Consider the following 27,834-nt stretch of genomic DNA (forward strand, 5'->3'; position numbering starts at 1 on the left):
CATAAAGACACCATAACAGTGCTAAATGTTTGAGAAGCCTACACATAAAGAAATGTGGGTTCCTCAAGGGTTCTTTGCTAAGGGTTGTGGTTCTATGTGGAACCATACTGACCCAAAAAACACTTTGAGCACTTGAAAAGTTATTTGCAGTGATAATGATGTATATTTGTTTACACTGGACATGTTTGTGTGCAGGCATAAGGACCTAGAATACCACAAAATGAAATGCTCAGGATCCCATCAGAATAACTCCACAATTGTCTCATTAGAAGAATCAGAAGCTGGATTCATCTGTGAATATGTAAGCTATATATCGTACTTGCACAATAAACATTTGACATAGGCCACCTACAACTGCATTCAGAGGGACACACACGGGATCGCGCTTTGTTTTCTGTCTCTTGCGGACGCGCGGCCCGAAATGAACCTCCTTCATAGAACTGTACCCTCCTCTTCCGCGTGCATCCCGGTCCCGGAGGCGTCCAAGCCTTGGTGGTCAGCGCAGACTTAAAGTGAACGGGCGCGCACTTCCAACGGCCATTCAGTCGGAAGAGGGGACACAGTGAAGGTGTGCTGCTGTGCCGTTTAGTCATCCCTCCCTCTGACCGGTTAATAGATAGATAGAAACCCCCGTCGCTGTTGTTTTACTCCCCCCCCGTTAAACGGTTAGATCGATCATGTACCGGTACTTCGGGGAGCTGTTATCCCGCGGGGCGGGCAGTGCCCTGGCCTCGGGCTGCGTGGAATCTGCTCTCCCGGCATCGGCCGCTCTGATGCGGGTCCGACAGTATAGTGAACAGCCCGACGACCCCAACTTCTTTCGCATGGTGGAGGGTTTCTTCGACCGCGGAGCCGCCATCGTTCAGGACAAGCTTGTTGAGGACCTGAAGAGCAGGGAGACCCCCGAGCAGAAGATGAAACGAGTGAAGGGGATTCTCCGCATCATCAAGCCCTGCAACCACGTCCTCAGCGTCTCTTTCCCCATCAAGAGGGACAACGGAGAGTGGGAGGTGGTGGAGGGCTACCGCGCCCAGCACAGCCAGCACAGGACGCCCTGCAAGGGGGGTAAGATACTGCCAAGCGCCGCTTCCTGCCTCTCAACTGTCCTTCGGGTGGTTGTGCGGTTGCGAAATGAACTATCTAGCTAGGTAGCTCATTTGGCGATCCCATTACTCAGCAGTGAGAGAACAGCTGCACTGATTCTGTTTAGCTACCGTTAGCTAGTTACTGTATAGACAGCTAGCTGCATCTCCTAGCTGCATCATCAGTGGGGTGTTAGAGGACAAAATGAAACTGTGGTTCGTTCTGGTGTTATACGTTGCTTTCCAAATTATAGAGCGCCTTGTCAGGAACACAGCACGCTTTATTTCATGAGGATAAGATTTACCATTGCTGAGATATCTTATTTTCAAGAGTTCAGAAAAGGTCGCGGACAGGTAGGTCAGTGTAACTATAATCTGTTGTCAATAAGGCACTAAATCACCTGTCCGGATTCCTACATTCGACACCAGATTTGATTTGCCACATGCGCCCGAATACAACAGGTGTAACAGGTAAACCTTACAGTGAAATGCTTACTTACTTTTGTCCAATAACTCAGAATATCTCAAGAGAGGATGGTCATATTGTTTTGACATTTTCAAGGTTCACAGAGATGACTCAAAATAAAATAAAAAACATTACATTAAAATGCTGTATTATGCAAATGAACCATTTAATACGCAAATTAGGCATAATACATAATGTCAGTACTTTAAGCCCAATAATGTAAAGTAGGGTGGTCAGGTTATTAACAGATAGTCGTGCAGGACTGAGAGTCTATAACAGTTTATGAAATGCGTATAAAACTTTTATATTGCTTTATGCAAATTAGATACTTAATATGCTAATTTGTCTGTACAGCAGGGTGAAAAAAATACAGTCAGTTCATTTAAAGTAAAGTGGTCATATTGTACATACACACACACACACACACACACACACACACACACCTGGAATGCTTTTCCAACAGTCTTTCCCACATATGCTGAGCACTTGTTGGCTGCTTTTCCTTCACTCTGCGGTCCAACTCATCCCAAACCATCTCAATTGGATTGAGGTTGGGTGATTATGGAGGCCAGGTCATCTGAGGCAGCACTCCATCACTCTCCTTCTTGGTGTAATAGCCTTTACACAGCCTGGAGGTGTGTTGGGTCATTGTCCTGTTGAAAACAAATGATAGTCCCACTAAGCGCAAACCAGATGGGATGGCGTATTGCTGCAGAATGCTGTGGTAGCCATGCAGGTTAAGTTTGCCTTAAATTCTAAATAAATCACTGACAGTGTCACCAGCAATATACCCCCACACCATAACACCTTCTCCATGCTTCACGGTGGGAACCACACATGCTTCTTCTTATTGGTGTCCTTTAGTAGTTGTTTCTTTGCAGCAATGAATGCCGTGGTTCACGCAATCTCTGAACAGTTGATGTTGAGATGTGTGTTACTTGACCTCCGTGAAGCTTTTATTTGGGCTGCAATCTGAGGTGCAGTTAACTCTAATGAACTTATCCTCTGCAGCAGAGGTAACTCTGGGTCTTCCTTCCCTGTGGCTGTCCTCATGAGAGCCAGTTAACTCTAATGAACTTATCCTCTGCAGCAGAGGTAACTCTGGGTCTTCCTTTCCTGTGGCAGTCCTCATGAGAGCCAGTTTCATCATAGAGCTTGATGGTTTTTGTGACTGCACTCAAAGAAACTTTCAAAGTTATTGACATTTTCCTTATTGACTGACCTTCATGTCTTAAAGTAATGATGGACTGTAGTTTATCTATGCTTTTTTGAGCAGTTTTTGCCATAATATGGACTTGGTCTTTACCAAATAGCACTATCTTCTGTTTACCTCCCCAATCCTGGTCACAACACAACTGATTGGCTCAAACGCATTAAGAAGGAAAGAAATTCCACAAATTAACTTTTGATAAGGCACACTTGTTAATTTCAATGCATTCCAGGTGACTACCTCATGAAGCTGGTTGAGAGAATGCCAAGATTGTGAAAAGTTGTCATCAAGGGAAAGGATGGCTACTTTGAAGAATCTCAAATATTAAATATATTTTGATTTGTTTAAAACTTTTATGGTTACTACATGATTCCGCATGTATTATTTCATAGTTTTGATGTCTTCACTATTATTCTACAATGTAGAAAATAGTACAAATAAAGAAAAACCCTTGAATGAGTAGGTGTGTCCAAGCTTTTGACTGGTACTGTATATATCACACTTATGTTATATTTAGTAGGCCTAGAGTGACTAATCATACGCCCAATCCTGTGCCACCTGCATACACACACAAACAGCACACACACATCACATCACACATAGCCACATAATATGGACACACACAGCCTCACACACATTTCCCATGAATACTGCAGTGGGTTAAATCGGGGTCACACAGAGTGTTTCTTGGTAGTCTTAACAAATCTACTTTGATACAAAAGTATACAACTCACACACATGGTTATGCGCTTAGAAAAAAGAAGACACCTGTACCATGTCAGATATAGAGTTGACATGTATTACATTTGGAGTTCGCATCCCAATATTACACTTTATCACAGAAGACGGAAATATAACAAAACCGTTTGACATAGAAACATTTTTGTCAGTTTAAAAAAAAAATGTTTATGAATGGTTTAATAAAATATGAATAACATTCGACCCATGAGGCCAAAGAGGTTACTTTTGGTAATTAACTACATGAAAGGGCTACGTCTGAACTGCAAGACAGAAGGCTACTAGTCTAATAACATAGCTTACTTCTGTATTCCATTGAGCTCGTTTCAGCCATTACCGGGGTGTGTTTGACAGGCCATTACAAACATTTCCGTGTCCGTTAACGCTAATGGGGGAAAAACAACAGGCACAAGCAAGAGTATGAAAGGGTCGCAGTTCTTAAAGGAAAGCAATCAAGCCAGCGATATTTAAGTGACAAGTGGATTTACACCCCTCGAACACAGGAAATAGACAGATCCTCAGGTGGGCGGGGCATGCACGTTGCTAAGGTAACTGCCAAACTTAAAGAAACACTTGAGTAAATGAGGGATACAAAGTATATTGAAAGTGATTCCACACAGGTGTGGTTCCTGAGTTAATCGTCTGTCTGTCTGTCTGTCTGTCTGTCTGTCTGTCTGTCTGTCTGTCTGTGTGTCTGGAGGAGGGTTAAGAGGGTGGGGTAGAGTCTAGAGGGTAAAGGCTGTTATAGTCAGTGTACTAGTGGGGTAGAGACTAGAGGTAATGGGCTGATACTGTCTGTGTACTAGTGGGGTAGAGACTAGAGGGTAAAGAGGAGAGGAGGGATACAAAGTATATTGAAAGTGATTCCACACAGGTGTGGTTCCTGAGTTAATTGTCTGTCTGTCTGTCTGTCTGTCTGTCTGTCTGCCTGTCTGCCTGTCTGTCTGGAGGAGGGTTTAGATGGTGGGGTGGGGCCGCAAGGTGTGTCTGTTTTAGGAGGGGAGCTATGTGGTTCATGGTTCAAGTCAAAGTTCAAGACTTGTTCAGCTCTGCATTGTGGGTGATTTGTGGGGTGAGGATCAGGATGTGACATATTTCCAGTGAGGGGGGAGCGAGAGAGGAGGGAACAGTTGTTTGACGAGGGGAGTAGGGGAAGGGGTGGTAATGTACCCAAGCGTTCCTATTCGTCAGCATTTTGACAGGAGGAGGGAGGAGTGTTCACTAAGCGTTCCTATTCGTCAGCATTTTGACAGGAGGCTGGAGGAGTGTTCACTAAGCGTAAGTTTATTTGACTCATCCAGTGAGTTTTCTCTTGTTTAACCAACTGGTCTTAAAGTGCAAAGTCTCACCACCTACCCATTGTGCCAGGCAAGCTGAATCAGGTGCACGTTCTGACAGACTGACGGAGAGTATATTTGAACACTGGAGGGGACATTGGTTGTGTGTTAATGTACATAGCCCCGCTATTGTTATTTTACTGCTGCTCTTTAATTATTTGATGTTCGTATCTCTTACTTTTTTGTTGGTATTTTCTTAAAACTGCATTGTTGGTTAAGGGCTTGTCAGTAAGCATTTCACTGTAACCTGTTGTATTCGGCACATGTGACACATAACATGTGAATAGACTTTCTGATTGGTGTGGCCTATAGATGTTTAATTATGGCAAACGCATCATCATGGGGAGGTCAGAGGTCGTCACACGCCACCAGAGCAGATGCTTCCCTCAAATCCGTTTTAGAGAAGTGATCAAATCTGCAGCTTAGTCACACACTTTCCATTCCCCTCTTCTCTGACTACACTACACTTCTCATAGTTTCCATTCCCCTCCTCTCTGACTACAGCTACACTTCACACACTTTCCATTCCCCTCCTCTCTGACTACAGCTACACTTCTCATGATTTCCATTCCCCTCCTCTCTGACTACAGCTACACTTCTCATGATTTCCATTCCCCTCCTCTCTGACTACAGCTACACTTCTCATGGTTTCCATTCCCCTCTTCTCTGACTACAGCTACACTTCTCATAGTTTCCATTCCCCTCCTCTCTGACTACAGCTACACTTCACACACTTTCCATTCCCCTCCTCTCTGACTACAGCTACACTTCTCATGATTTCCATTCCCCTCCTCTCTGACTACAGCTACACTTCTCATGGTTTCCATTCCCCTCCTCTCTGACTACAGCTACACTTCACACACTTTCCATTCCCCTCTTCTCTGACTACACTACACTTCACACACTTTCCATTCCCCTCTTCTCTGGATACACTACACTTCACTCACTTTCCATTCCCCTCCTCTCTGACTACACTACACTTCACACACTTTCCATTCCCCTCTTCTCTGACTACAGCTACACTTCACACACTTTCCATTCCCCTCCTCTCTGACTACAGCTACACTTCTCATGGTTTCCATTCCCCTCTTCTCTGACTACAGCTACACTTCACACACTTTCCATTCCCCTCCTCTCTGACTACAGCTACACTTCTCATGGTTTCCATTCCCCTCCTCTCTGACTACAGCTACACTTCTCATGGTTTCCATTCCCCTCCTCTCTGACTACACTACACTTCACACACTTTCCATTCCCCTCCTCTCTGACTACACTACACTTCACACACTTTCCATTCCCCTCTTCTCTGACTACAGCTACACTTCTCATGATTTCCATTCCCCTCCTCTCTGACTACAGCTACACTTCTCATGATTTCCATTCCCCTCTTCTCTGACTACAGCTACACTTCTCATGGTTTCCATTCCCCTCCACTCTGACTACAGCTACACTTCTCATAGTTTCCATACCCTGCTCTCTGACTACAGCTACACTTCTCATGGTTTCCATACCCTCCTTTCTGTGTCATCCAGCCTTATTACCGTCCTGTCAGCGTAGACTATGTAACAGAGCTGGTTAGTATGACCTGTTACAGTCAGTGTACTAGTGGGGTAGAGACTAGAGGGTAAAGGCTGTTAGTCAGTGTACTAGTGGGGTAGAGACTAGAGGTAATGGGCTGATACTGTCTGTGTACTAGTGGGGTAGACACTAGAGGGTAAAGGCTGTTATAGTCAGTGTACTAGTGGGGTAGAGACTAGAGGGTAAAGGCTGTTAGTCAGTGTACTAGTGGGGTAGAGACTAGAGGGTAAAGGCTGTTAGTCTGTGTACTAGTGGGGTAGAGACTAGAGGGTAAATGCTGTTAGTCAGTGTACTAGTAGAGACTAGAGGGTAAATGCTGTTAGTCAGTGTACTAGTGGGGGAGAGACTAGAGGGTAAATGCTGTTAGTCAGTGTACTAGTGGGGTAGAGACTAGAGGGTAAAGGCTGTTAGTCAGTGTACTAGTGGGGTAGAGACTAGAGGTAATGGGCTGATACTGTCTGTGTACTAGTGGGGTAGAGACTAGAGGGTAAAGGCTGTTAGTCAGTGTACTAGTGAGGTAGAGACTAGAGGGTAAAGGCTGTTAGTCAGTGTACTAGTGGGGTAGAGACTAGAGGGTAAAGGCTGTTAGTCAGTGTACTAGTGGGGTAGAGACTAGAGGTCATGGGCTGATACTGTCTGTGTAGACAAAGCACAAAGGCTGTTGCTGATATGACAGACAGACAGTCAGTCAGACCCACACTGCTCTATATAGAAACCCTGGTTCTGCTACAATACTGCAGAACCTCACATTCTCTAGCTGGACCACTGCAGAACTGTGTTTGTGCAGGCGTGACTCAGTGTTAGGGAGTGTCAGGAAGTGACTCACTCTCAAAGAATGTTTAGTCTGCTAAACGTCCAACATGTCCTTCTCCTTTCCAAGCAGAAGAGGAACCCCGCGGCTTTTATTTCCACTGTGACTAACAACCCACTGCGGGCTCCCTTCCACATCAATGGACAGCTCTGTGGGCTCTTGGGCGGTCGGGTTTGCCTGTGTGGGTGTACAGTATGTTTATTCGTGGGTATCTGTTTTCATACATTTTTCATGTATATACACAGCTTACACTCGTGTGTGTGTGTATGTGTGTGTGTGTTTCCTAGCCAACCCAGAGACTCATTCCATTGGAATGTTTCTCAACATGTTTTTGCTGCGGTAGTAGGGGATGGGAGAGGAGGAGAATCAAAGGGGGAGGGCTTAATGGTTGAAAGGTTACGGGTATAAAGAACATTCTTGTTCAGTGAATTGAATTAGCCTTCAGATGTAGGATCTTAATTTGATCACTTGGTTGCAGGAGAATGTCCATGTGAATTATAATCCACATAATAATTCACATTCCCTTGTTGCTGCTGTATCAAAAGTGAAGTGGCCCTACCTGAAGGTCCTACATCTGTGTCTCAGTCAGTGCTGTGTCTATAGTGTAGTTCAATGGAGGGTCCACGTTGTTAAGGTCATGCCTTCCAGCAGCTCTAGCTTGTAGACTGCCTGGTCTCTAAAGGTCATGTTATGTAGGCGTTGCTAATGTGTGTCCTCCTCCTGAACACCATCCTGCTAACACAGCATGGGGCTAGTGGCTAGCTAGTGTAGGGGCTGTTTTCTGGACTGGGTCTCGGGACACGCCGTGGCGCTTTGAGATGATGTCACTCACACATGCACACCCTCTCTCTGTCCTCTGTAGTGCGCTGGGCTGGCTGCAGTCTCCTGTCTGTGGTCGGTGCCACTGGCTCTCGGTAGTCGTCTGTCACAGTGACACAGGCCAATATAGGTCAGCACTCACACTCTGTTTCCCTGTGCTGCTGGTGTAGAGGAGACACAGTGTAACCCCAGGTAGTGTCCCTGTGCTGCTGGTGTAGAGGAGACACAGTGTATCCCCAGGTAGTGTACCTGTGCTGCTGGTGTAGAGGAGACACAGTGTAACCCCAGGTAGTGTACCTGTGCTGCTGGTGTAGAGGAGACACAGTGTAACCCCAGGTAGTGTCCCTGTGCTGCTGGTGTAGAGGAGACACAGTGTAACCCCAGATAGTGTCCCTGTGCTGCTGGTGTAGAGGAGACACAGTGTAACCCCAGGTAGTGTCCCTGTGCTGCTGGTGTAGAGGAGACACAGTGTAACCCCAGGTAGTGTACCTGTGCTGCTGGTGTAGAGGAGACACAGTGTATCCCCAGGTAGTGTACCTGTGCTGCTGGTGTAGAGGAGACACAGTGTAACCCCAGGTAGTGTACCTGTGCTGCTGGTGTAGAGGAGACACAGTGTAACCCCAGGTAGTGTACCTGTGCTGCTGGTGTAGAGGAGACACAGTGTAACCCCAGGTAGTGTATCTGTGCTGCTGGTGTAGAGGAGACACAGTGTATCCCCAGGTAGTGTCCCTGTGCTGCTGGTGTAGAGGAGACACAGTGTATCCCAAGGTAGTGTATCTGTGCTGCTGGTGTAGAGGAGACACAGTGTAACCCCAGGTAGTGTATCTGTGCTGCTGGTATAGAGGAGACACAGTGTAACCCCAGGTAGTGTACCTGTGCTGCTGGTGTAGAGGAGACACAGTGTAACCCCAGGTAGTGTACCTGTGCTGCTGGTGTAGAGGAGACACAGTGTAACCCCAGGTAGTGTACCGGTGCTGCTGTTGTAGAGGAGACACAGTGTATCCCCAGGTAGTGTCCCTGTGCTGCTGGTGTAGAGGAGACACAGTGTAACCCCAGGTAGTGTATCTGTGCTGCTGGTGTAGAGGAGACACAGTGTAACCCCAGGTAGTGTACCTGTGCTGCTGGTGTAGAGGAGACACAGTGTAACCCCAGGTAGTGTACCGGTGCTGCTGGTGTAGAGGAGACACAGTGTATCCCCAGGTAGTGTCCCTGTGCTGCTGGTGTAGAGGAGACACAGTGTAACCCCAGGTAGTGTATCTGTGCTGCTGGTGTAGAGGAGACACAGTGTAACCCCAGGTAGTGTATCTGTGCTGCTGGTGTAGAGGAGACACAGTGTAACCCCAGGTAGTGTACCTGTGCTGCTGGTGTAGAGGAGACACAGTGTAACCCCAGGTAGTGTACCTGTGCTGCTGGTGTAGAGGAGACACAGTGTAACCCCAGGTAGTGTATCTGTGCTGCTGGTGTAGAGGAGACACAGTGTAACCCCAGGTAGTGTACCTGTGCTGCTGGTGTAGAGGAGACACAGTGTATCCCCAGGTAGTGTCCCTGTGCTGCTGGTGTAGAGGAGACACAGTGTAACCCCAGGTAGTGTATCTGTGCTGCTGGTGTAGAGGAGACACAGTGTAACCCCAGGTAGTGTATCTGTGCTGCTGGTGTAGAGGAGACACAGTGTAACCCCAGGTAGTGTCCCTGTGCTGCTGGTGTAGAGGAGACACAGTGTATCCCCAGGTAGTGTATCTGTGCTGCTGGTGTAGAGGAGACACAGTGTAACCCCAGGTAGTGTCCCTGTGCTGCTGGTGTAGAGGAGACACAGTGTAACCCCAGGTAGTGTACCTGTGCTGCTGGTGTAGAGGAGACACAGTGTAACCCCAGGTAGTGTACCTGTGCTGCTGGTGTAGAGGAGACACAGTGTATCCCCAGGTAGTGTCTCTGTGCTGCTGGTGTAGAGGAGACACAGTGTAACCCCAGGTAGTGTCCCTGTGCTGCTGGTGTAGAGGAGACACAGTGTATCCCCAGGTAGTGTCCCTGTGCTGCTGGTGTAGAGGAGACACAGTGTAACCCCAGGTAGTGTACCTGTGCTGCTGGTGTAGAGGAGACACAGTGTAACCCCAGGTAGTGTACCGGTGCTGCTGTTGTAGAGGAGACACAGTGTATCCCCAGGTAGTGTCCCTGTGCTGCTGGTGTAGAGGAGACACAGTGTAACCCCAGGTAGTGTATCTGTGCTGCTGGTGTAGAGGAGACACAGTGTAACCCCAGGTAGTGTACCTGTGCTGCTGGTGTAGAGGAGACACAGTGTAACCCCAGGTAGTGTACCGGTGCTGCTGGTGTAGAGGAGACACAGTGTATCCCCAGGTAGTGTCCCTGTGCTGCTGGTGTAGAGGAGACACAGTGTAACCCCAGGTAGTGTATCTGTGCTGCTGGTGTAGAGGAGACACAGTGTAACCCCAGGTAGTGTATCTGTGCTGCTGGTGTAGAGGAGACACAGTGTAACCCCAGGTAGTGTACCTGTGCTGCTGGTGTAGAGGAGACACAGTGTAACCCCAGGTAGTGTACCTGTGCTGCTGGTGTAGAGGAGACACAGTGTAACCCCAGGTAGTGTATCTGTGCTGCTGGTGTAGAGGAGACACAGTGTAACCCCAGGTAGTGTACCTGTGCTGCTGGTGTAGAGGAGACACAGTGTATCCCCAGGTAGTGTCCCTGTGCTGCTGGTGTAGAGGAGACACAGTGTAACCCCAGGTAGTGTATCTGTGCTGCTGGTGTAGAGGAGACACAGTGTAACCCCAGGTAGTGTATCTGTGCTGCTGGTGTAGAGGAGACACAGTGTAACCCCAGGTAGTGTCCCTGTGCTGCTGGTGTAGAGGAGACACAGTGTATCCCCAGGTAGTGTATCTGTGCTGCTGGTGTAGAGGAGACACAGTGTAACCCCAGGTAGTGTCCCTGTGCTGCTGGTGTAGAGGAGACACAGTGTAACCCCAGGTAGTGTACCTGTGCTGCTGGTGTAGAGGAGACACAGTGTAACCCCAGGTAGTGTACCTGTGCTGCTGGTGTAGAGGAGACACAGTGTATCCCCAGGTAGTGTCTCTGTGCTGCTGGTGTAGAGGAGACACAGTGTAACCCCAGGTAGTGTCCCTGTGCTGCTGGTGTAGAGGAGACACAGTGTATCCCCAGGTAGTGTCCCTGTGCTGCTGGTGTAGAGGAGACACAGTGTAACCCCAGGTAGTGTCTCTGTGCTGCTGGTGTAGAGGAGACACAGTGTAACCCCAGGTAGTGTCCCTGTGCTGCTGGTGTAGAGGAGACACAGTGTGTCCCCAGGTAGTGTATCTGTGCTGCTGGTGTAGAGGAGACACAGTGTAACCCCAGGTAGTGTCCCTGTGCTGCTGGTGTAGAGGAGACACAGTGTAACCCCAGGTAGTGTATCTGTGCTGCTGGTGTAGAGGAGACACAGTGTAATCCCAGGTAGTGTATCTGTGCTGCTGGTGTAGAGGAGACACAGTGCAACCCCAGGTAGTGTCCCTGTGCTGCTGGTGTAGAGGAGACACAGTGTAACCCCAGGTAGTGTATCTGTGCTGCTGGTGTAGAGGAGACACAGTGTAATCCCAGGTAGTGTATCTGTGCTGCTGGTGTAGAGGAGACACAGTGTAACCCCAGGTAGTGTACCTGTGCTGCTGGTGTAGAGGAGACACAGTGTATCCCCAGGTAGTGTACCTGTTTTGCTGGTGTAGAGGAGACACCGTGTAACCCCAGGTAGTGTACCTGTGCTGCTGGTGTAGAGGAGACACAGTGTAACCCCAGGTCGTGTACCTGTGCTGCTGGTGTAGAGGAGACACAGTGTAACCCCAGGTAGTGTACCTGTGCTGCTGGTGTAGAGGAGACACAGTGTATCCCCAGGTAGTGTATCTGTGATGCTGGTGTAGAGGAGACACAGTGTAACCCCAGGTAGTGTCCCTGTGCTGCTGGTGCAGAGGAGACACAGTGTAACCCAGGTAGTGTATCTGTGCTGGACACAATAGACTCAAAGCCAGCCTTCCTGTCAACTTTAGAGTGTGTGTGGTATTGTTGGAGAGTATTGTTGGGCTCCGTGTGTTGACTCCCTTTGTGTCTGTCTGTGTGCAGGGATCCGTTACAGTGAAGAGGTGTCTGTTGATGAGGTGAAGGCTCTGGCCTCTCTGATGACATACAAGTGTGCCGTGGTCGGTAAGTCTCTGCTCTCCTCTGCTCTCCTCTGCTCTCCTCTGCTCTCCTCTCCTCTGCTCTCCTCTGCTCTGCTCTCCTCTCCTCTGCTCTCCTCTCCTCTGCTCTCCTCTGCTCTCCTCTCCTCTGCTCTCCTCTGTTCTCCTCTGCTCTCCTCTCCTCTGCTCTCCTCTGCTCTCCTCTGCTCTCCTCTCCTCTGCTCTTCTCTGCTCTCCTCTGCTCTGCTCTCCTCTGCTCTCCTCTGCTCTCCTCTCCTCTGCTCTCCTCTGCTCTCCTCTGCTCTCCTCTCCTCTCCTCTGCTCTCCTCTCCTCTCCTCTCCACTGCTCTCCTCTCCTCTGCTCTCCTCTGCTCTCCTCTCCTCTGCTCTCCTCTCCTCTGCTCTCCTCTCCTCTGCTCTCCTCTCCTCTCCTCTCCTCTGCTCTCCTCTCCTCTCCTCTGCTCTCCTCTGCTCTCCTCTGCTCTCCTCTCCTCTCCTCTGCTCTCCTCTGCTCTCCTCTCCTCTGCTCTCCTCTCCTCTGCTCCTCTCCTCTCCTCTCCTCTGCTCTCCTCTGCTATCCTCTCCTCTCCTCTGCTCTCCTCTCCTCTGCTCTCCTCTGCTCTCCTCTCCTCTGCTCTGCTCTCCTCTCCTCTCCTCTGCTCTCCTCTGCTCTCCTCTCCTCTGCTCTGCTCTCCTCTCCTCTGCTCTCCTCTGCTCTCCTCTCCTCTGCTCTCCTCTCCTCTGCTCTCCTCTCCTCTCCTCTGCTCTCCTCTGCTCTCCTCTCCTCTCCTCTGCTCTCCTCTGCTCTCCTCTGCTCTCCTCTGCTCTCCTCTCCTCTGCTCTCCTCTCCTCTGCTCCCCTATGCTCTCCTCTCCTCTGCTCTCCTCTCCTCTCCTCTGCTCTCCTCTCCTCTGCTCTCCTCTGCTCTCCTCTCCTCTGCTCTCCTCTGCTCTGCTCTCCTCTCCTCTGCTCTCCTCTCCTCTGCTCTCCTCTCCTCTGCTCTCCTCTCCTCTGCTCTCCTCTCCTCTGTTCTCCTCTGCTCTCCTCTCCTCTGCTCTCCTCTCCTCTGCTCTCCTCTCCTCTGCTCTCCTCTGCTCTCCTCTCCTCTCCTCTCCTCTCCTCTGCTCTCCTCTGCTCTTCTCTGCTCTCCTCTGCTCTCCTCTCCTCTGCTCTCCTCTCCTCTGCTCTCCTCTCCTCTGCTCTCCTCTGCTCTCCTCTCCTCTGCTCTCCTCTCCTCTGCTCCCCTATGCTCTCCTCTCCTCTGCTCTCCTCTCCTCTCCTCTGCTCTCCTCTCCTCTGCTCTCCTCTGCTCTCCTCTCCTCTGCTCTCCTCTGCTCTGCTCTCCTCTCCTCTGCTCTCCTCTCCTCTGCTCTCCTCTCCTCTGCTCTCCTCTCTCCTCTGCTCTCCTCTCCTCTGTTCTCCTCTGCTCTCCTCTCCTCTGCTCTCCTCTCCTCTGCTCTCCTCTCCTCTGCTCTCCTCTGCTCTCCTCTCCTCTCCTCTCCTCTCCTCTCCTCTGCTCTCCTCTGCTCTTCTCTGCTCTCCTCTGCTCTCCTCTCCTCTGCTCTCCTCTCCTCTGCTCTCCTCTCCTCTGCTCTCCTCTGCTCTCCTCTCCTCTGCTCTCCTCTGCTCTCCTCGGCTCTCCTCTCCTCTGCTCTCCTCTGCTCTCCTCTGCTCTCCTCTCCTCTGCTCTCCTCTCCTCTGCTCTCCTCTGCTCTCCTCTCCTCTGCTCTCCTCTCCTCTCCTCTGCTCTCCTCTCCTCTGCTCTCCTCTTCTCTCCTCTCCTCTGCTCTCCTCTGCTCTCCTCTGCTCTCCTCTCCTCTGCTCTCCTCTGCTCTCCTCTCCTCTGCTCTCCTCTCCTCTGCTCTCCTCTGCTCTCCTCTGCTCTCCTCTCCTCTGCTCTCCTCTGCTCTCCTCTGCTCTCCTCTGCTCTCCTCTCCTCTCCTCTGCTCTCCTCTCCTCTGCTCTCCTCTGCTCTCCTCTGCTCTCCTCTCCTCTGCTCTCCTCTGCTCTGCTCTGCTCTCCTCTGCTCTCCTCTCCTCTCCTCTCCTCTCCTCTCCTCTCCTCTCCTCTCCTCTCCTCTCCTCCTCTCCTCTCCTCTCCTCTGCTCTCCTCTGCTCTCCTCTCCTCTGCTCCCCTATGCTCTCCTCTCCTCTGCTCTCCTCTCCTCTCCTCTGCTCTCCTCTCCTCTGCTCTCCTCTGTTCTCCTCTGCTCTCCTCTCCTCTGCTCTCCTCTGCTCTCCTCTCCTCTGCTCTCCTCTCCTCTCCTCTGCTCTCCTCTCATCTGCTCTCCTCTCCTCTGCTCTCCTCTCCTCTGCTCTCCTCTGCTCTCCTCTGCTCTCCTCTCCTCTCCTCTGCTCTCCTCTCCTCTGCTCTCCTCTGCTCTCCTCTCCTCTCCTCTGCTCTCCTCTGCTCTCCTCTGCTCTCCTCTGCTCTCCTCTCCTCTCCTCTGCTCTCCTCTGCTCTCCTCTCCTCTCCTCTCCTGCTCTGCTCTCCTCTGCTCTCCTCTGCTCTCCTCTCCTCTGCCTCTCCTCTGCTCTCCTCTCCTCTGCTCTCCTCTCTCCTCTGCTCTCCTCTCCTCTGCTCTCCTCTCCTCTGCTCTCCTCTCCTCTGCTCTCCTCTGCTCTCCTCTCCTCTGCTCTCCTCTGCTCTCCTCTCCTCTCCTCTCCTCTGCTCTCCTCTCCTCTCCTCTGCACTCCTCTCCTCTGCTCTCCTCTGCTCTCCTCTGCTCTCCTCTGCTCTCCTCTGCTCTCCTCTGCTCTCCTCTGCTCTCCTCTCCTCTGCTCTCCTCTCCTCTGCTCTCCTCTGCTCTCCTCTCCTCTGCTCTCCTCTGCTCTCCTCTGCTCTCCTCTCCTCTGCTCTCCTCTGCTCTCCTCTGCTCTCCTCTCCTCTGCTCTCCTCTCCTCTGCTCTGCTCTCCTCTCTTCTGCTCTTATTCATATCCTAGAGAGAGAGGCTCTTTATTCACATCCTAGAGAGAGAGAGAGGCTCTTTATTCATATCCTAGAGAGAGAGAGGTTCTTTATTCATATCCTAGAGAGAGAGAGAGGCTCTTTATTCATATCCTAGAGAGAGAGAGGCTCTTTGTTCATATCCTAGAGAGAGAGGGGCTCTTTATTCATATCCTAGAGAGAGAGAGGCTCTTTATTCATATCCTAGAGAGAGAGGCTCTTTATTCATATCCTAGAGAGAGAGGCTCTTTATTCATATCCTAGAGAGAGAGAGAGGCTCTTTATTCATATCCTAGAGAGAGAGAGAGGCTCTTTATTCATATCCTAGAGAGAGAGAGGCTCTTTATTCATATCCTAGAGAGAGAGGCTCTTTATTCATATCCTAGAGAGAGAGAGGCTCTTTATTCATATCCTAGAGAGAGAGGCTCTTTATTCATATCCTAGAGAGAGAGGGGCTCTTTATTCACATCCTAGAGAGAGAGAGAGGCTCTTTATTCATATCCTAGAGAGAGAGGCTCTTTATTCATATCCTAGAGAGAGAGGCTCTTTATTCATATCCTAGAGAGAGAGAGAGGCTCTTTATTCATATCCTAGAGAGAGAGAGGCTCTTTATTCATATCCTAGAGAGAGAGGCTCTTTATTCATATCCTAGAGAGAGAGGCTCTTTATTCATATCCTAGAGAGAGAGGCTCTTTATTCATATCCTAGAGAGAGAGAGAGTCTCTTTATTCATATCCTAGAGAGAGAGGCTCTTTAGGGCTGATCGATTCATCTTTATCTGTTTATCTTTCACCAGTGTGTGTGTGTGTGTGGTAGTACGGTATGCCCTTCAGAGCTAAGTGGAGCTGAAATGCTTAGCTGTTAGCTGGCAGACACACAGGAAACCTTTCTCTCTCCTCGTGCACTCTGTGATTTATCTCTCTCTCTCTCTTTAGGACAATGAGTTGGAAAAGATCACTAGAAGGTTCACCATTGAGCTGGCCAAGAAAGGTTTTATTGGTAAGTGTGTTCTTCATGTAGCCAGTTGTCCCCTATGATCCTGTATGCTAATGACTGTGACGTGTTACCTCAAAACACAGAGAAGACAGGATTCTACCCCAGGGTTTTACCCCAGTGTTTTACCCCAGGGTTTTACCCCAGTGATTTACCCCAGTGCTTTACGCTAGGGTTTTACCCCAGTGATTTACCCCAGTGATTTACCCCAGTGATTTACGCCAGGGTTTTACCTAAGTGAATTACCCCAGGGTTTTACCCCAGTGATTTACACCAGGGTTTTACCCCCAGCCTTTTGTCTCACTGGGCTGTGGCTCCGGCAGGCCTGTTCTGACTCAGGCCACTGGTACTTTTCAGCTTGCATTTACATAACAATGACTAACTGTGAACTTTAACCCCTTCTCACAAAGCAACTGTTTTGATTATGCAGAGGTTGTTAATTCTGCTCCTCACAAGCCCTCACTTTCAGCCATCATAGTGTATACACTACTATAAACTGGGTGGTTTGAGCCCTGAATGCTGATTGGCTGACCGAAAGGTTGCAAGTTCAAATCCCCGAGCTGACAAGGTACAAATCTCTCATTCTACCCCGGAACAGGCAGTTAACCCACTGTTGCTAGGCTGTCATTGAAAATAAGAATTTGTTCTTAACTGACTTGCCTAGTTAAATAAAGGTAAATAATAATTGCTGAAGTGGAACACTGCCGTTGCAGTGGAAAAGCTTATGTGTATAAATGGTGACGTGGGTAGTAGACCCCTCCTCCAGTCAGTCAGATCCTCGTCCTCTGTCCACTTCTGTTTTGGGATGTCGGGGCCCAGTGAACACATGAGAATGTCCCTCCCTGCATACCATCCTGTTTATAACACAGAGAGGGAGAGAGACTGGCATTTAGACATGTCTGCCACCAGGGTAAAGTGGGCGTTCTGAGCCCTCCAGTCAGCCACTGTCTATATTTAGAATAGGTAGAACTATAGATGTTTAATTGCTAGTAACTTTATCTCAAACCTGTGTAGTATGTGTTTACGTGTGGGAAAGAGAGAAAGAAAGATGGAGGGCAGGGTTCACCACTAGGTGGGAAAGAGAAAGATGGAGGGCAGGGTTCACCACTAGGTGGGAAAGAGAAAGATGGAGGGCAGGGTTCACCACTAGGTGGGAAAGAGAGAAAGAAAGATGGAGGGCAGGGTTCACCACTAGGTGGGAAAGAGAGAAAGAAAGAGGGAGGGCAGGGTTCACCACTAGGTATTTTTGCCTCCCAAGTTTTCTGAGCAAAATAATATTTTTTAAATAATTTTTGTTGTTGGACGTAAAAGACTAAAATCACCAGGAAATCGTCTCAAAGTGATTTTTAATTTAGGAAATCTGTTCCCAAGTATTCACACGCATAAATCAAGATGCATATGTGATCGTATCTCAATGTAATCAAGGTTTGTAATGATTCCGTTTTTTGTCGATCACTATCTGTTTTGGATTTCTGCTGTCGATTTGCAGTGTACAAAATGTGTTATTCAGAACTATGTTCCGGCCCCCAGACTATCCACTCAAGGAAAAATCATAATTGGGGACCCCTGATGTAGGTTGTGTGTAAATGCTTCCAGTCCTCACAGAAACTTTCACCCCCCCTCCTCAGGGCCTGGTATTGATGTTCCTGCTCCTGACATGAGCACTGGAGAGAGAGAGATGTCCTGGATCGCTGACACATACGCCAACACCATCGCACACACCGTGAGTTACCACACAAACGCACATACACTGTAGTTCTGTAGTCAGGGCCCCAGGGCAGTATGGGTACTGTAGTTCTGTAGCATGGCCCCCCAGGGCAGTATGGGTACTGTAGTTCTGTAGTCTGGACCCAGAGCAGTATGTGTCTTGCACTGACCTCTCATAACTATGCTGAAGACTCTCTATCTCACAGTCTGACAAACAGATCTAATGCAATTAAACATACACTCTAACGTGTGTGTGTCTGGCTCTGTGTCTCTCTGGGTGTTTCTCTGTGCAGGACATCAACGCCCACGCGTGTGTGACAGGCAAGCCCATCAGTCAGGGCGGGATCCACGGGCGGATCTCGGCCACCGGTCGCGGAGTGTTCCACGGAATTGAGAACTTCATCAATGAGGCGTCCTACATGAGCATGCTGGGCCTGACCCCCGGCTTCCAGGACAAGACCTTCATCATCCAGGTACACACACACACATGCACGCACGCACACACACACGCACGCACGCACGCACACACACACGCACACGCACACACACACACACACACTCTGACATTTGCAAAGATTGCGTAAAAGTTGTTTACGCTGATCTGGTCAACAGATTTTGATGTGAACTTTGTTAAATATCTGCAGGGGTGAGTTAGTATTCGTCTCTCTGTGACGGTCAACGACGTCAGAGACGTGGTGGCAGGGTTCAGCGGCAGTATCACACCGCACAGATCTGCTTTACACTGGTCCGTAGGTCCCAGTTCCCACTCTGCCGCGGTGTGTGAGACAGACTAAAGGCCAAAGTGCAGCTTTCTGCGGGACTCTCAGTTCCCTCTGACACACGAGACATCACACACACACACACACACACACACACACACACACACACACACACACACACACACACACACACACACACACACACACACACACACACACAGGGAGAGAGAGATGCCCTCAGCCTTGGCCTCCTTCCTGGAAGCCTGTCTATAGGCTATATGAAGCCTGTCTATAGGCTATACGAAGCCTGTCTATACGAAGCCTGTCTATAGGCTATACGAAGCCTGTCTATATGAAGCCTGTCTATAGGCTATACGAAGCCTGTCTATACGAAGCCTGTCTATAGGCTATACGAAGCCTGTCTATAGGCTATACGAAGCCTGTCTATAGGCTATATGAAGCCTGTCTATAGGCTATACGAAGCCTGTCTATAGGCTATACGAAGCCTGTCTATAGGCTATACGAAGCCTGTCTATAGGCTATACGAAGCCTGTCTATAGGCTATACGAAGCCTGTCTATAGGCTATACGAAGCCTGTCTATAGGCTATACGAAGCCTGTCTATAGGCTATACGAAGCCTGTCTATAGGCTATACGAAGCCTGTCTATAGGCTATACGAAGCCTGTCTATACGAAGCCTGTCTATAGGCTATACGAAGCCTGTCTATACGAAGCCTGTCTATAGGCTATATGAAGCCTGTCTATAGGCTATACGAAGCCTGTCTATAGGCTATACGAAGCCTGTCTATAGGCTATACGAAGCCTGTCTATAGGCTATATGAAGCCTGTCTATAGGCTATACGAAGCCTGTCTATAGACTATACGAAGCCTGTCTATCTTTTCTCTGTAGTAGCGTTGTCATGATACCAGAATTTAGAATTGGAGACCGATACCAGGTTTAGTATCACGATACTTGATACCAAAACGATACCACAACAACAACAAAGAAAGCGTATTAGCCACAGTCACAGAAGGGCACTTGATCCAGACAGTAGTATGTATATGTTCATGAATTAATGATATAATCACACAATACATTTTGACTTTGTTTTTACCAATCTAACTACAAAACAGCAGAATGGTGAACATTTATTTTAATGGTAAATCTCTACTGGTACACTGGTTAAATCAAGATGTAGCCTAGGTCAATTCACAATACAGGTGAATGCGTATTATTCAATAGGAGTGTGTGCATGCATTGAGTTATTGAACTTGTTGTAGCTGACTTCATGGGGCTACAGATGACAAACAATCCTTTCCATGTAGGACTTATGTTTATTGGCAACTACTAAGAGAACATATTTTATTGTACCAATTAACAACATTTGCATAGAAGAAGCAATTTCTTCATTTATAAAAATGTGCGCTATAAAAAAATGGTATAGAAAAGTATTTTGTGTTTTGAAAATACAAATGACTGTTCTCGAAAGTATATTTTACAAAATATACATATTTACAAAATGTATTTCAGCCCAGTGTAATACAAGTGACTAAATACTGAGAATTAATTTAGATATACTGAACAAAAATGCAGCATGCAGGGCCTCCCGGGTGGCGCAGTGGTTAAGGGCAGCTGTGCCACCAGAGACCCTGGGTTCGCGCCCAGGCTCTGTCGCAACCGGCCGCGACCGGGAGGTCTGTGGGACGATGCACAGTTGCCCTAGCGTCGTGCGGGTTAGCGCGACACGTGACATATCTCCTTTGCATCATGCAGCGCGACATATCTCCTTCGCCTCATGCAGCGTGAAATATCTCCTTTGCCTCATGCAGTGCGACATATCTCCTTCGCCTCATGGAGCGCGACACGTCTCCTTGGCCTCATGCAGCGCGACACATCTCCTTCGCCTCATGGAGCGCGACACGTCTCCTTGGCCTCATGGAGCGCGACACGTCTCCTTGGCCTCATGCAGCGCGACACATCTCCTTCGCCTCATGCAGCGTGACACATCTCCTTCGCCTCATGCAGCGTGACACATCTCCTTCGCCTCATGCAGCGCGACACGTCTCCTTCGCCTCATGCAGCGTGACACATCTCCTTCGCCTCATGCAGCGTGACACATCTCCTTCGCCTCATGCAGCGTGACACGTCTCCTTCGCCTCATGCAGCGCGACACATCTCCTTCGCCTCATGCAGCGCGACACATCTCCTTCGCCACATGCAGCGCGACACATCTCCTTCGCCTCATACAGCGTGACACATCTCCTTCGCCTCATGCAGCGCGACACATCTCCTTCGCCTCATGCAGCGTGACACATCTCCTTCGCCTCATGCAGCGTGACACATCTCCTTCGCCTCATACAGCGTGACACGTCTCCTTCACCTCATGCAGCGCGACACATCTCCTTCGCCTCATGCAGCGTGACACATCTCCTTCGCCTCATGCAGCGTGACACGTCTCCTTCACCTCATGCAGCGTGACACATCTCCTTCGCCACATGCAGCGCGACACGTCTCCTTCGCCACATGCAGCGCGACACATCTCCTTCGCCTCATGCAGCGTGACACGTCTCCTTCGCCTCATGCAGCGCGACACATCTCCTTCGCCTCATGCAGCGCGACACGTCTCCTTCGCCACATGCAGCGCGACACGTCTCCTTCGCCTCATGCAGCGTGACACATGTCCTTCTCCTCATGCAGCGCGACACATCTCCTTCGCCTCATGCAGCGTGACACATCTCCTTCTCCTCATGCAGCGCGACACATCTCCTTCGCCTAATGCAGCGCGACACATCTCCTTCGCCTCATACAGCGCGACACATCTCCTTCGCCTCATGCAGCGTGACACGTCTCCTTCACCTTATGCAGCGCGACACATCTCCTTCGCCTCATGCAGCGCGACACATCTCCTTCGCCTCATACAGCGTGACACGTCTCCTTCACCTCATGCAGCGCGACACATCTCCTTCGCCTCATGCAGCGTGACACATCTCCTTCGCCTCATGCAGCGTGACACGTCTCCTTCACCTCATGCAGCGTGACACATCTCCTTCGCCACATGCAGCGCGACACGTCTCCTTCGCCACATGCAGCGCGACACATCTCCTTCGCCTCATGCAGCGTGACACGTCTCCTTCGCCTCATGCAGCGTGACACATCTCCTTCGCCTCATAGAGTTGATCAGGCTGTTCAATCATGTAAGAAACATTTTAAAGATGTACCGAACCAAACGTTTATATTTTTTGCAAAAATGTACCAAAGTTTGGGTATACTTTGCAACACTCGTAGTGAGTAAGGATCAGCACCAATGTTCCCTCTAAGCTGTGCGTGTGTGCGGGCGTGCAGAAGAAATGTCAGCCTGCTCAGAGATTGAACGTCACTCAACTTTCTACAGTTTTCCCCCTTAGTTATTAACACGGTCAATGTTTCCTTTTACTGTGGGAATTGTGATCCAATCAACACACCGAAACAACAAAACAAACTGTGCAAGACTTAGTATGCAAAACTAACTATGCAAGAGATGTTGTTGTAGGCAGAACGTATCGGAGTAGGATTCTATTGCATTGATGCTCACATCTCAACCCGTACTCTACACAGACCTGTGTGGAATAACCAATCAGAGCTGCAGTCGGCCCAAATGCAAATAGACCATTTCCATATATGTATCTGTGCCATTCACTTTGAACTGGACTGTGTTTACAGCATGAGGGTCGTGAGTAGATATGCTTGTTTCAAGATCAAAGCGAGAGCTGTATGTAGTCACGTGTGAACATTTGTTCATATCCTTTACTAGTTAGAGAGTTATTAGCCCAGTTATAGATTATTTGTAGTCAGCAAAGGGGACCGATTGCTTCCTACAAGAGCACCAAACGTGTACATTTCTAGACATCTTTGAAAAGTGATTCGGGTAAAGAGCTTTTTCTTGTCTTAAAGGGGCAGTGGTGTATTTTGAGACATCTTGAATAAGCCCTAGTAGACAACAGGCAGAGGGTGTCATAATTTGTCTGATTCTCTGTAATAATGGTATGGAAATAATACTTTTTATTTTGTAAAGTGGTTTCTTGCATCAAACAACACAACAACATGTTCATTCACCTCCTTGTCTGAAGGAGGTTAAAACAGGTTAAAGGTCAAGCCCTGCATGTTTTATTTTCAAAAGTCTATCCGATCCGACGTTAGTATTCAATGACTAGCAAGTAAAACATCTCACCTTCGTGTCTGACACAGACTGACTCACTAAACAGAGACACACAGACAGACTGACTAAACAGAGACACACAGACAGACTGACTAAACAGAGACACACAGACAGACTGACTAAACAGAGACACACAGACAGACTGACTAAACAGAGACACACAGACAGACTGACTAACTGACAGACTGACTGACTGTGTGGCTGGATTATGTAGTTGTGTGACTCGATTTTCTTGAAGATTTAGCGAATACGCAGATGTGTAATGACATCGTGTAGATAGCAGATGACAGAGAGGATAATGGAGAGATATATTGAAGGGAGGAGCTGATCTCAGTTTATAGACCTTGCTGCTATGGAAATGACTGTCAGCCATCTATTGTTAAGGGCCTATAGCAGCATTATGTGTCTCAATGCTCATTATAGTTAAAGGTATATTTCACAGCTGTACCAGATATATTACCTGCTTGGTTTCAATCCTCTCTGTCTGTCCGCTGATTTGGTATGTCAGTTTATTAGCTAGTTATCAGTGGGTCTGAGGCTACTGCAGTGGCAGAGGTGGGCCACATGGGGGCGCCAGGGTCCCAGTGTAATGTCTTTAGTGTACTCTGTAGCAGAGTTGATGATGGTGTGTATGTGATGAAGGAGATAGTAATGATCTCTCTCTCTCTTTCTCAGGGCTTTGGTAATGTGGGTCTCCACTCCATGCGGTACCTCCACAGGTACGGTGCTAAGTGTGTGGGCATCGCTGAGTATGACGGCAGCATCTACAACCCAGAGGGCATTGACCCCAAGCAGCTGGAGGACTACAAACTGGTAAAAATACTCTCTTACTCTCCTTTTGAACTTCTCTGTGTCTCTCTCTCTTTCTCTCTCACTTTTCCGCCCTCTCTTGTTCTGAATATGAGCTATAGCCAAGAAAGACTTCCTGTCTCTTGCATTTTACTAACCTGTGTGTGTGTGTGTGTGTGCAGCAACACGGTTCGATCGTAGGTTTCCCCGGGGCTAAGCCATACGAGGGCAGCCTTCTGGAAGCTCAGTGTCACATCCTGATCCCTGCCGCCAGCGAGAAGCAGCTCACACGAAACAACGCCCACAGGATCAAGGCCAAGGTACAATACCCCTATCTAAACTACACTATCCACAATGCCATGTTGTCATTGTTGTTGTTTATTGTTGTTGTTTGTTCCAGATAATTGCTGAGGGAGCCAACGGCCCCACCACCCCTGATGCTGACAAGATCTTCCTGGAGAACAATGTCATGGTCATCCCTGTAAGAAGAGGCGTGCGCACACACATATATACACACACACACACACACACACACACACACACACACACACACACACACACACAAACTTGCATGTTAAGGCAGTCATACACACATTCACAGTATCTATCCAGCAAACATGGCCCCATGTGGGTATTTGGTGGGCAAGGTGGGCACGGGCTAGCCCACACCAAGCCAACACAGACTAACTCACACCAAGCCAACACAGACTAACTCACACCAAGCCCACACCAAGCCCAACACGGTCTAGCCCACACCAGCCCAACACAGACTAGCCCACACCAAGCCAACACAGACTAACTCACACCAAGCCCAACACGGGCTAGCCCACACCAAGCCAACACAGACTAACTCACACCAAGCCCAACACGGGCTAGCCCACACCAAGCCAACACAGACTAACTCACACCAAGCCCAACACGGGCTAGCCCACACCAAGCCAACACAGACTAACTCACACCAAGCCCAACATGGCCTAGCCCACACCAGCCCAACACGGTCTAGCCCACACCAAGCCAACACAGATTAACTCACACCAAGCCCACACCAAGCCCAACACGGTCTAGCCCACACCAAGCCAACACAGATTAACTCACACCAAGCCCACACCAAGCCCAACACGGTCTAGCCCACACCAGCCCAACACGGTCTAGCCCACACCAAGCCAACACAGATTAACTCACACCAAGCCCACACCAAGCCCAACACGATCTAGCCCACACCAAGCCAACACAGATTAACTCACACCAAGCCCACACCAAGCCCAACACGATCTAGCCCACACCAGCCCAACACGGTCTAGCCCACACCAGCCCAACACGGCCTAGCCCACACCAGCCCAACACGGCCTAGCCCACACCAGCCCAACACGGCCTAGCCCACACCAGCCCAACACGGCCTAGCCCACACCAGCCCAACACAGGCTAACCCACACCAGCCCAACACAGGCTAGCCCACACCAGCCCAACACGGGCTAGCCCACACCAGCCCAACACGGGCTAACCCACACCAGCCCAACACAGGCTAGCCCACAGCAAGCCCAACACAGGCTAGCCCACAGCCAGCCCAACACAGGCTAGCCCACAGCCAGCCCAACACAGGCTAGCCCACAGCAAGCCCAACACAGGCTAGCCCACAGCAAGCCCAACACAGGCTAGCCCACAGCAAGCCCACATCAGCCCAATGTGCTTATTTCAGGCAAAGTGAGGGCCGGCCACACTGTGTGTGGGCATGTATGCTGGGTTGAGTTCTCTCATTAACAGGACACACTCAACAGTCCCAGACAGAGATGTCTGAGCGTTCTGTCTGTTTGGCCCTCCCTCAGGACATGTACCTGAACGCCGGTGGTGTGACAGTGTCCTACTTTGAGTGGCTGAAGAACCTGAACCACGTTAGCTATGGAAGACTCACCTTCAAATACGAGAGAGACTCCAACTACCACCTCCTCAGTAAGTCCTGACCCCTGACCTCTAACCTTTCAGTCTCCCGCTATAATACCATGCTTCTGTAACTTACCATCAAGTACTCTTTCTCTCGCTCTCGCAGTGTCTGTTCAGGAGAGTTTGGAGAGGAAATTTGGAAAGCAGGGAGGACCAATCCCTGTTGTCCCCACCGCTGACTTCCAGGCCAGAGTCGCTGTGAGTACACACACACACACATACACACACACACACACACACACACACACACACACACACACACACACACACACACACACACACACACACACACACACACCCATATGCACACACCCATATGCACACACCCATATGCACACACACACACACACACACACACACACACACACACACACACACACACACACACACACACACACATATGCATACGGGGGTTATATCTATACACATGTAAACCTATGTGGGGGGTGATACATCCAGGCTAGTTTGAAAACATCTCTCCTCTTCTCTACAGGGAGCTTCTGAGAAGGACATTGTCCACTCTGGGCTGGCCTACACCATGGAGAGGTCTGCCAGGGTAAGAGAGAGCGATATGGAGTGTGTGTGTCTCTGTGTGTGTGTACGTGCAAAGTTAGAGCAGGTGTGTCAGACCATACAGAACCTATAATTGCATTTTGCTGACCTGGGCCACCTCTCAACCACACTACCACTGTGTGCTTGTCTGTGTCTGTTTTGCCAGTGTGACCCGGTCTGGTGTGTAATTGTAGTGTGTTTTGTCCCCCTGCAGCAAATCATGCGTACAGCCAGTAAGTACAACCTGGGTCTGGACCTGCGGACGGCTGCATATGTCAACGCCATCGAGAAGGTGTTCAAGGTCTACAACGAGGCCGGCATCACCGTCACATGATCACCTTGTCACAGCCAGACCACTCCCACACCACCCTGCTATTGGTTCACCCTGCTTCCCCATTTTTCCAATCAGCCTTCAGTACATACCAGTGTTTACATTAGAGACCCCCGCCTCCCGTTTATACACACACACTGACACGTACTGTGTTCTGTGTCCCATGACCTCGCCACATCTCCCTGTATCACGTGGGTAACCCAGTATTCCTGTGTCCCATGACCTCGCCACATCTCCCTGTATCACGTGGGTAACCCAGTATTCCTGTGTCCCATGACCTCGCCACATCACCCTGTATCACGTGGGTAACCCAGTATTCCTGTGTCCCATGACCTCGCCACATCTCCCTGTATCACGTGGGTAACCCAGTATTCCTGTGTCCCATGACCTCGCCACATCACCCTGTATCACGTGGGTAACCCAGTATTCCTGTGTCCCATGACCTCGCCACATCTCCCTGTATCACGTGGGTAACCCAGTATTCCTGTGTCCCATGACCTCGCCACATCTCCCTGTATCACGTGGGTAACCCAGTATTCCTGTGTCCCATGACCTCGCCACATCTCCCTGTATCACGTGGGTAACTCAGTATTCCTGTGTCCCATGACCTCGCCACATCTCCCTGTATCACGTGGGTAACCCAGTATTCCTGTGTCGTCCTGTTTCACTATTGTCGTTCAGTTTGTGAAAGAAGCAGATTGTAGCAGGAAGATAGCTTTAAGACCCCCCCCTCCTATAAGAGTTCCCTTTTGGCCATTTTGTCTTGTTTGACCCTTGTGTTGCCATGGTTTCAGACCACAACAATGAAGTTGCCTTAGCTCTGACGGAGCTCTGTACTGAAAAGACACACATACTGAAATCCATTTAATGTTAACTCCGGACATATACTTTATTTAAAGAAAGAGATAGTTTTAAACTCTCACTTTATTTCAGGGAATGGTGATATATGTGTTCCTCGGTTCTCCTCGCAGCGGGGTTAGAGGTCAGGGTTAGAGGTCAGGGCTCAGGGTTGTGCTGAGGAACACAGGGTTCTACTCCACTATATCAGTCCCCCCACAATCCCCCCTACCTTCTGCTCCTATCTTGTCCAATCTGACCCTCCCCCAAACCCTCCGCTCCGCCATGAGAGAGAGAGGAGGAGAGGATCATGGGAACAAGCGTTCTCCTTCTCCAGAAAGCCGTCCAAGCCCTTGCACGGAAATTGCTTGGGGAAATTTGTATTGCCTTTTTTTTTGTTGAAAACCAATAAAATTCTGAGAACTGATGTGTAAGTGCAGTATGTGACGTGCAGACAGACAGGCTAGTGTTGAAAGATTGGTGTTTTATTCATGTTTATGACATCCTATACACGTTATACAGATCTCAGTGATGGTATAAAGACGGGATTGGTTGATGGGAAGGAAGGTCCGGGATTGAGACATGGTACAGTCCAAGGTTGAGACATGGTACAGTC

The 27,834-nt window shown here is 49.3% G+C and overlaps 1 pseudogene; it reads left to right on the forward strand.

Moving 5' to 3' along the window:
• Positions 1-494: 494 nt before the first annotated feature.
• LOC139367951 (glutamate dehydrogenase, mitochondrial-like) lies at positions 495-27,645 on the forward strand (annotated as a pseudogene).
• The last annotated feature ends 189 nt before the right edge of the window (positions 27,646-27,834 follow it).

Source organism: Oncorhynchus clarkii, chromosome 16 (genome assembly GCF_045791955.1).
Source record: "Oncorhynchus clarkii lewisi isolate Uvic-CL-2024 chromosome 16, UVic_Ocla_1.0, whole genome shotgun sequence".
Lineage (NCBI taxonomy): Eukaryota > Metazoa > Chordata > Actinopteri > Salmoniformes > Salmonidae > Oncorhynchus > Oncorhynchus clarkii.